Source organism: Cupressus sempervirens, chromosome 3, assembly GCF_028749045.1.
Source record: "Cupressus sempervirens isolate cs-2001-9-10 chromosome 3, ASM2874904v1, whole genome shotgun sequence".
NCBI lineage: Eukaryota > Viridiplantae > Streptophyta > Pinopsida > Cupressales > Cupressaceae > Cupressus > Cupressus sempervirens.
The window spans coordinates 217586744-217596694 of record NC_143120.1 but is presented as its reverse complement, the minus strand read 5'-3'; positions in this window follow the sequence as shown (position 1 = coordinate 217596694).

The window sequence follows — 9951 nt, the reverse complement described above, 5'->3', positions numbered from 1 at the left end:
AAAACCTTATGTAATAATGGAAGTGATGAGAAACCTATTTTAAGGAGAAGTCTTTTGAAGACAAGATGTAAGATGGCCAAAAAATGCTGCAAAGTGATCATTGATAGTGGAAGTTCAACAAATCTAACATCAAAAGAGCTAGTTACCAAGTTACAGTTGCAGAGGTTGAAACATCCCAAACCTTATCATGTTTCATGGATCAAAGATGAGCATAAGATATTGGTAAGTGAGCAATACCTTGTGAAGTTCAAAATTGGACATTACTTTGATGAAGTTTTGTGTGATATTATGCACATAGATTGTTGTCATATTTTGTTGGGTAGATCTTGACAATATGATAGATATGTTGTACATGATGGAAGATTGAATCAATATACTCTTTCGATAAATGGGAAGAAACAAACATTGCTACCTTTGATTGAAAGTCCATATGAGCTTAATTGTACTGCTGTAAAAATTTACATGGTTAATGGGAAACAATTTGAAAAGGAAATGAAAAAGAATCAAGTCTATTTTTCCATAGTTCCTAGAGGACCGAGTGTTGGTAATAATGACTGAGCAATAGAAGCTAGTAATGACTAAGTGACAACGGATAGTGATAGTCGAGTACTAATAAAAATCATAAAATTGCTAAATGAGTATAAAGATATTATTGCTAATGATATTCTTGATGGTTTAGCTCTAGTAAAAGTATAAGTCATTGTATGGATCTGATTCCTAGAGCTAGTTTTCTAAACAAAGTGCCATATAGATTGACACCTACAGAGAATGAAGAACTTAACAAAAAAGTCATGAGTTGTTGCAGAAAGGTTTGCTCAGAGAAAGTTTGAGTCCATGTGCTATACCTATTGTATTAGCACCTAAAAAGAATGGAGAATGGAGAATGTGTATTGATTCCAAAGCCATTAACAAGATAATAGTGAAATATAGGTTTCCTATGTCGAGGATGGATGACATAATGAATTTTTTGAGTGAAGCAAAGTGTTTTACCAAGATTGATTTGAAGAGTGGCTATGATTAGATCAAAATTAGAGAAGGTGATGAGTAGAAGACTACTTTCAAGATAAAAGATGGTTTGTATGAATGGTTGGTTATGCCTTTTGGTTTGATTAATGCACCTAGTACTTTCATGAGGTTAATGAATAAAGTTCTGAAAAGATTTTTGGGCAAGTTTGTGATTATTTATTTGAATGATATTTTGATATTTAGTAAGACTAAGGAAGAACATCTTGAGCATATTAGACAAGTATTGCAGAGGTTGAAAGAGGAAAAGTTGTTGATTAATCTGAAAAAGTGCTCTTTTATGCAAGAGGAGATTATATATTTGGGATTTGTGATTTCAGCTAATGGATTGAAGATGGATCTTGAGAAGGTTAAAGAAATTTTGAAATGGCCTACACCTGAGAATGTGGGTGAGGTAAGATCATTTCATGGTTTGGCGAGTTTTTATAGAAATTTTAGAAAGAATTTCAGTGCTATTTGTAATGCTATGACTGAGAAAATGAGGGGAGATAAAAAGGAATTCAAGTGGACACATGGAGTTGATAAGAGTTTTGAAACTTTGAAACAAAAGGTTGTTGGATTACCTATATTAGCTTTACCTAATTTTAACAAAGTATTTCAAGTTGAATGTGATGCAAGTGGTAATGCAATAGGAGTTGTATTAAGTCAAGAAGGTAAGGCTGTTGCTTTCTTTAGTAAAAAGTTGAATGATGCCAAAAGGAAGTATTCTATGTATGATCAAGAATTTTATGTCATTGTTCAAGCATTGAACAAGTGGAGACATGATTTGATTCCTAAGGAGTTTGTGCTATATACTAATCATAAAGCTTTACAATACTTGAGAAGTCAACATAAATTGAATCAGAGACATATGAAGTGGGTTGATTACTTGCAGAGTTTCACATTTGTTATTAAGCATAAGAGTGGACTTACTTATAGAGTTGTTGATGAATTGAGAAGAAGACATTTTTTGTTGACTAAAATGAAGGTTGTAGTTGTTGGTTTTGATGAAATGAAAGAGTTGTATGATGCTGATCTTGATTTTTCTGAGGCATGGAGAGAGTGTAGAGCACCAAATCTAATAGATCACATAAGTGAGTATGATGAGTATTTCATTCAAGAAGGTATGTTGTTCAAAGGCATTCGGTTGTGTATTCCAAGAAGTTCTATGAGGTTGAATATGATTATGGAAAAACATAGTGGTGGATTGGCTGGACATTTTGGAATTGATAAGACAATGAGTTTACTAAAAGAGAAGTATTATTGGCCACAAATGTATAAGGATGTTGAAAATTTTGTAAAGAGTTGTGGAGTTTGTCAAGTTGGGAGTGAGTCAAAATACTGGTTTGTATACACCTATTACTATTCTTGAGAAACCTTGGAGTGACATCAGTATGGATTTTGTTCTTGGATTGCCTAAAACAATGAAAGGGTATGATTTCATATTTGTTGTAGTGGACAGTTTTTCTAAGATGGCTCATTTCATACCATGTAAGAAGAAATTAGACATTGAGAATATTGCTAAACTTTTTTTTAAAGAGATTGTGAGATTGCATGGACTACCAAGAAGTATTATTTCAGATAGAGATAGTAAGTTTGTTGGTTATTTTTGGAAAACTTTGTGGAAGAAGATGGTTACTAAGCTAAAGTTTAGTTCTACATTCCATCCACGAATAGATGGATAGAAAAAGGTTGTGAATAGAAGGTTGGGAAATTTGTTAAGATGTTTAGTTGGGAATAAGCCAAGTAATTGGGAGATGTTATTGGCACAAATTGAATTTGCATATAATAATTATGTGAATAGGAGTATAGGGAAGACACTTTTTGAGATTGTTATTGGAATGCATCCTCGAGGTATATCAAATTTGAGAGATGTTTTTGGTGAAGAAAAGAGAAGCACTACAAGAGAAGAATTTTCTGATTTTATGGAGTCTTTGCATAAGGAAGTGAAGTTGAGGTTGGAACAAATTAATCAGAAGTATAAGGAGAATGCTGACCAGTCTAGAAGACACCATGATTTTCAAGTTGGTGATGAAGTGATGGTTCATCTGAAGAAAGGAAGATTCTCAGTTGGAACATATAGTAAGCTGAAGATGAAGAAATTTGGACATTGTAAGGTTTTGAAGAGGTTTGACAGTGGTAATGCTTATGAAGTTGAGTTACCTAATGACATGGATATATCTCCTATATTCAATATTGCTAATTTGTATAAGTATCATGAATCAAAGGATGAAGTTGTTGTGTCAAATAATTATCCTAAGAAGTAGATTGAAGAAGTTGAAAGATATTGGATCAGAGAGTTGTCTAATGTAGGAGCATCATAGGGTGCCTTGTTATCTTGCTCATTTTTGTTCATTCTACAAGTTGGTGCCTAGAAACTCCTTCATGTGCCTAGCAGTTCCTTCATGTGCCTAGCAGTCCTTCATGTTCCTAGTAGTTCCTTCATGTGCATAGCAATTCTTTCATGTGCTTGGTGGTCCTTCATGTGCCTAATAGTCCTTCATGTGCCTAGCATTCCTTCATTTTCCAAGTTACTATAGCAATTCCATCATGTGTTGAGTTACGTAGTGTATGTCAATTGACTCTTCATGTGTCAAGTTACCTAGTGTACGTTGAGTGTTTCTTCATGTGTTGAGTTATGTAGTGTATGCTGAGTGTTAGCATTTGGATGTGATTCTTGTAAGCTAACTTGCAAGATTTATTTTTTATTGTGACAGTTATGTTAAGATCTTTTCTTGGGATGTGTCTAGAACGTTGTTGGGTTGGCCCTCCTCTTATGTAATGTTCTAGAATAATCTATAAGCCATTTTTGCAAGTATATATAGAGTGTTTAGGCTTAGAGTTAGGTAAATTTTTGAAAAGAAGATTGGAGAATAGAATTGAAAGTGCAAATTTGTAGTTGGATCTTCAAATGTGAATGTATTTGTAATTGGCCATAACCTAGAAGGCCTTACAACTGGGCATGTATGAAGATGTTTTGATGAATCAATAAAAGTATTTCACCTCCTTTGGTTGTTGTCCCTTGTGTTTGTTTCCATCATGTTAACTCTTGCAGGGTGGTTTGGATAGCTGGGTGAGCCTTTGGCCCTAGTTATTCATCCTTTGCCTATGTCAAAGAGGTCGTAGGATAATGACCCATTTTGACTCATTAGATCATATTATCTTTTTTTTTTTATGGGTCTAAGGACCCTAAGAACACATAATGTGATCCAATGGGTCAAAAAGGGTCATAGGGTACCCTATGATCCCTTATGACCTATAGAAACATATCATTTATGTCTTTAGGGATCCAACAACCCCTAAGCACACATAATGTGATTGAGTGTGTAAAAAGAGGTCATAGGGTCCCTATAAAACCCTATGACCTATTCAAACACATTATCTATGTTATTAAGGGTCCTAAGACCAATACATACAAATAATATGATCCAATGGGTCAAAAGGGGTCATAAGATAACTTGTGACCCATTTTGACCCATTGGAACACATGATATATGTCTGTAGGGGTTTGAGAACCCTTACGCATACATAATGTGATCAAATGGGTCAAATTGGGTCCCATAGTAACCTATGACCATTAGTTCCAACTGAGGATGTAACTGAGAATGCTAGAAAAGTATATAAAAGATTCATATCAATTATTATGTTGTCATTGATGTCAAATATTAGCTGATTAGGCATTACAATAATTTAGTAGAGTGTCATACCATTTGATTGATGAAGAGGATTCGAAGAAAGTATGATGATGACAAAGTTGATAAATATGGTATTCAATGAGAATTTGAATGATTTGGACATTGATAATGTAATGTTGGTTCAATTATTTTACAATCATGTAATATTGTAATGTAATGAACTATACAAGCTATACCCAGTGGCAAGGTGAAAGAAGGAAGACAATGTTCACCAAGTGACTATAGTTGTCACCGAGTAGTTGGCAAAGCAAATAGTAAGTTCAATGTTAACCAAGTAAGTTTAGTATTGCCCAAGTGATGTATTACCCAGAAGAAATGTTATGTTCATTGAGTAACAACAAGAAAAACAAGTTCATAAAGATGGAATCTAAGTTAGACTCTTGGTGGAAATAAAGAATGTTCAAGAAGTTTAGAGGCACAATTCAAATGTTGTTACAAAGATCTACATTTGGAAAAATACAATGAACATATGATGATGGAGATTAAAGAAGGATAAGGATGAGCACAAAGTTCTATGAAAGTTCTATTTTTTAAGAGACTAAATAAATTAAATCTAAAGATTGATGATTATGGTTAAGTGATAAAATCTGGATGAAAAGAGACTACTATTTAAGGAGGAGGTGGAACATGTTTTGGTTTTTGGTTGAATAATGATCTATGTTATTAAGTTGGTGATTTGTGAGAAGCAAGGAGAAGGAAAGAAACAAGGTGAACTAAGAAAAGTAGAGAGAAGATTAAGTAGAGTAAAGGAACAAGTGGAAGTGAGAAGCAGTGAATTAGTCTGTAAGAGATCAGAAAGAGATTGAGTAGAACAAAGATCCAAATAAGAAAGGAAGTGATAAACCTAACATATCATTTGTACTGTTTGTTTGTTACCATTGTAGCAGATAAATCTCTTAACCAAGTAGACCTAACAAGTCTATGAAATCCTATATGGTAACATTGATTAGTAGTGTTTATAAGTCCTTTAGAGTAGTTTACTCTTTAGGATGAATCAAGGAGTGATAAGGTCTAAATGATATTTTGGTATAAATCCTCTAACCAAGTCACATTAGCAATGTGTATGTAAACCTTTAACAAGGTTGGCTCCTAACAGAGCTCACTTTAGAAGAGTGAAAATTTTGGGTTGTTTGTCCTAGGTCATTTTTCCTTTTACAAGGTTTCCATGTTAAAAATATTGGTGTCAAAAGTGTGAATGTTTTTATCTTGCAAGTTTATTTTCATGATATTTACTTTTTACTACAACTTGGTAAATGGATGGTAACATCTAGATAATATTAATTTTTTATTACTAATATTCGGTAATTTTCAGAAATATAAGAGGAGTAATTGAGAGGGGAGGGGTGAATCAGTTACTACTAAAATAAATCCCAAATCCCTTAGATGTTAGTACAAAAATACAAGCTGAAAAATTGAATATTGCTAAAGCTTGACAAACACACACAGAATGTTGTAACTTGGTAATAACTAAATTAGCTCAATAAATGCTTAACATATAAACCTTTTTATATGTTGTTTTTGATTAACATTACTTTAACTAAGTTACAAACACATAATAGAAAATTGCATGGACACAATAGGCACCAAGATTTAACATGGAAACCCAATTTGGGAAAAACCACCAATTATAACTAGTTACTATTTTTTACTCTTTTGAAGTAAGCCCTGTTAGGAGCCAACCCTATTACAGGTTACAAAACACACTATTAGGTGTGACCCTATTAAAGGATTTAATCACCCTATTAGGAGTGGCTTCGTTAGAGGTCTTGAGACAATTCAATAGAATTTCCACCTTGTTAGAGGGTTTGCAAATGGTTGTTAAGCCAACTTTGTTAAGAGATTTAAATAACTACTACAATGGTTAGAGAGTAACAACAAGATGACCTAATTTGAATGCAACTAATTTTTTGATTATAGATCTCTATTTTGGCTTGTACTGGATCCTTCCTGATCAAATATATCTTTGTCGCTCCACAAGGATATTCTGCTTATTCTTCAAATTTTCTTCCTGTTCTCATCACTAGCTCTTCAATCATCATCATGAATTACATACTCTAAAATTACAACTTGACCTTATACTTATATCTTCTACTTTGTTGAGTTAGCTCAAATACAATTTAGAATAGTCAATATTTATCACCTTAGTCAGTTGGAATCAATAGATAAATCAATTAAGCTAAGTATGCCAAAATAATAAAATCCTTCGTTATTCAACCTAGCTCGATAAAAATTGACTCAAAAATAATTTCCTTTGTTAACCAAAAAAAGCTTGGTTAACATTGCAAACTCATGAAAATCCTTTGGCAACTGAGTGAGCTTAGTTAGCACTGGTTCCATCCAACTTTCCTTCATTAATCGATTGAGCATAGTTAACACTCACTTTCTACAACTTCTCCTTTGACACCTGAGTGAACTCAGTAGACACTGCCTTCTGAACTAGGCAAACAATGGAATGCTCAGTAGACACTGAGAACTGTCTTCACTTCCTGAACAAGCTCAGCATATATTGACTAATAATGATATGAAATTTGTGTAACATCAAAGAAAACACACAATTAATCAATTATATCCAATAGGTAATAAAAAAAATAGTGAGTTAACAACTTGGAGCAAAATGATTATGTGAGTTAATTATGAATTTGAATGAGATTAGCAAGTAAATACTTTTGATGTTTATGAAGTTTTATTTGGTACTAAGGTGTTTGAAGGGACTATGGGATAACTAAATATAATCACCCCCTTTTCAGTTATCTAACAACTCGTATCAAAGCACAATGCTTGGAGAAATAAGTTTAAAGGAACTTGAGCCAAATATCTAAAGATGTATAAGAGAGAGGTACTAGAGTTGAATAAGGTTCTCATCATGGAAAGATAGAATGAGGTTGTACCTATCTAGAATTAGAGATAATATAGCACAGTAGTTGAACAATGAATACATTGCACTTGTTACTCCTATGATGGTGGAACAAATGAAAAAGAAAAGGAATCACAATAGCCTAATGATTGAAATGGCATATGCCCTTAATGATGTTGAGTTTGATGATATCAAGAACTATAAAAGTGCTAAACAAATGTGGAAGAAATTGGCACTTGTACACTATGGAGATCCAAATGTACTGAGAGCTAAAGCAAAAAGTCTTAGAGGTAATTATAATGAAATAAGAATGAAGGAAGGTGAGAATGTTGCACAATATGTGAACCGAATCAAAGAAGTTATAAGTGCAATTAGAGTTGTTGGAGGTATTATCAGTGATATTGAAATTTTAAGTAAAGTTCTTAGAACTCTTCTACCTTTTTATGCTATCAAAGTTCATGCAATTCAAGAAGTAGGAGCTATGAATGGTAATGTTTTGACACTTGACAATTTAGTTGGTCAGCCGACTGCATTTGAAGTGAGCAATTATGATAACAATATGGTAACACCTGGGAATGCTTTTAAGTATTCACTAACCATTGGAAGTTCAAAGAAAGAGAAGAAAAGTAAGGAAGAAAGAGTCAAAATTTGAAGTTGATCTGGATGAACTTGAAGCACTATTTCTAAGAAGGTTGTCAAGAGGTAAAGGTAAATTCAAAGGTAAACTACCCTTGATTTGTTTCAAGTGCAATGAAGTTGGTCATTTTTCTACTAAGTATCCTAACAAAAGTAAGAGTGATATAAATGACAAGAAAGACTACAAGTGCATGAAGAACAAGGATTACAAAAACAAAGGGAAGAATCATGTTACATTGTTGAAGAAGAGCACACCAAGTCCAATACTAATGAAGAGAAGGAATTTTTTGAAATGGAAAATGTTTCTATCAAAGAAGATCCCAATAGAGAAAGGTATGAAAGTGAAACTACACTTATTTCATATGTTAGCAAGATTTAATCATTGATAATAGATAGTGGATGTTCACATCACATGACTGGCAATTTATGTAAGTTAGACAAATTTGAAGAAATATGTGATAGTCGAACTATTAAGTTAGGTAATGATGTTCCATGTCCAGTGAAAGGTAGAGGATCACTAATGTTGAATTATAAGATCACACATGACGATGCTTACTAGGTATAAGGACTAAATTATAATCTTTTGAGTATTTCTTAGTTGAATAATTTAGGTCACAAGATGAAATTTCAAAATAGAAAATTCAAGATCTATGATGATGAAGGAAATATGATTAGAATTGGGATACAAAGAAAAGGTAACTTATTTGATCTTGTTCCTAATGTTGAAGCATGCTTTGCTAAAGTTGAGGATGTATAGTTATGTCATACAAACTTTGAGAGCATGGTGAAGGTTGGTAGAAAGAAAAGAGTAAGAGTCTTACTAAATCTTAAAAAACCTAAGAATGCTATGTGTAAAGAATTTCATCTCACTAAGATAAAAAAAATCAAGTTTCTCAAGAAAAATACACACAAGTAAGTGCACCAATATGGTTTACAAAAAGGGGGTATAATTGGACACCTTTTTTTTTCTGAAATTAGGTAAACCTAATCTTGGAAGACGTATTTGAGGGTCATGCACTAAAAATGAGAAAATGTGTAAAACAAAAAAATTATAGTACTCTTAATCTAGTTTCTAAAGTATTATTTTAAAAATGGACAAGATTAAGAAGGTCAAACCCCATGCGCATGAAAAATAGTTCCTATTTTTTGTGAAAAAAATAACATGGCTATTTCTGTGTGCTCAAGAAAACATATAGTTATATTTAGTATTTTGAAAAACCCTTTTAGGATGATAGATAAGAGTGAGATCTAGAATTTTTGTATTTTTTCATAATTTTCTAACAAGTAATTTTTTTTCTATGATTTTTTGAAGTGACTACATCCTAAAATTTGGGTACATATTTGTGCACTGGGTATAACTTGCATGAAAATAATCTATAATCAACATTTTTTTAAGTGTACAGAATTAAGTGTGGAATAATAATATGTAATGTATTTTACATTTGGTTAAGTAGATCAAAAGTTATTAAAAAATGGTAGACATATGTCTAAGAGGATTGTCAAGAAATTGATGTAGAAAAATCAACTTCACAATGCTAATCTTATCCAAAAATTAAAAGCATTAAATGGTTAGAAATGTAATAAAATATCTGAGATTATTGTGGTAATTTTAGAGATATTCACTTCACCATTTGTAAACTTGATGAAATCAAAGATGATAATTGATCATAGAAATTGAAATTTTGTCTAAACCAACAAAAAATGGAGGGAAACATCAACCCAAGCCTTTGGGTAGTTGAATAGACCTATTACTAAGCCTAAACA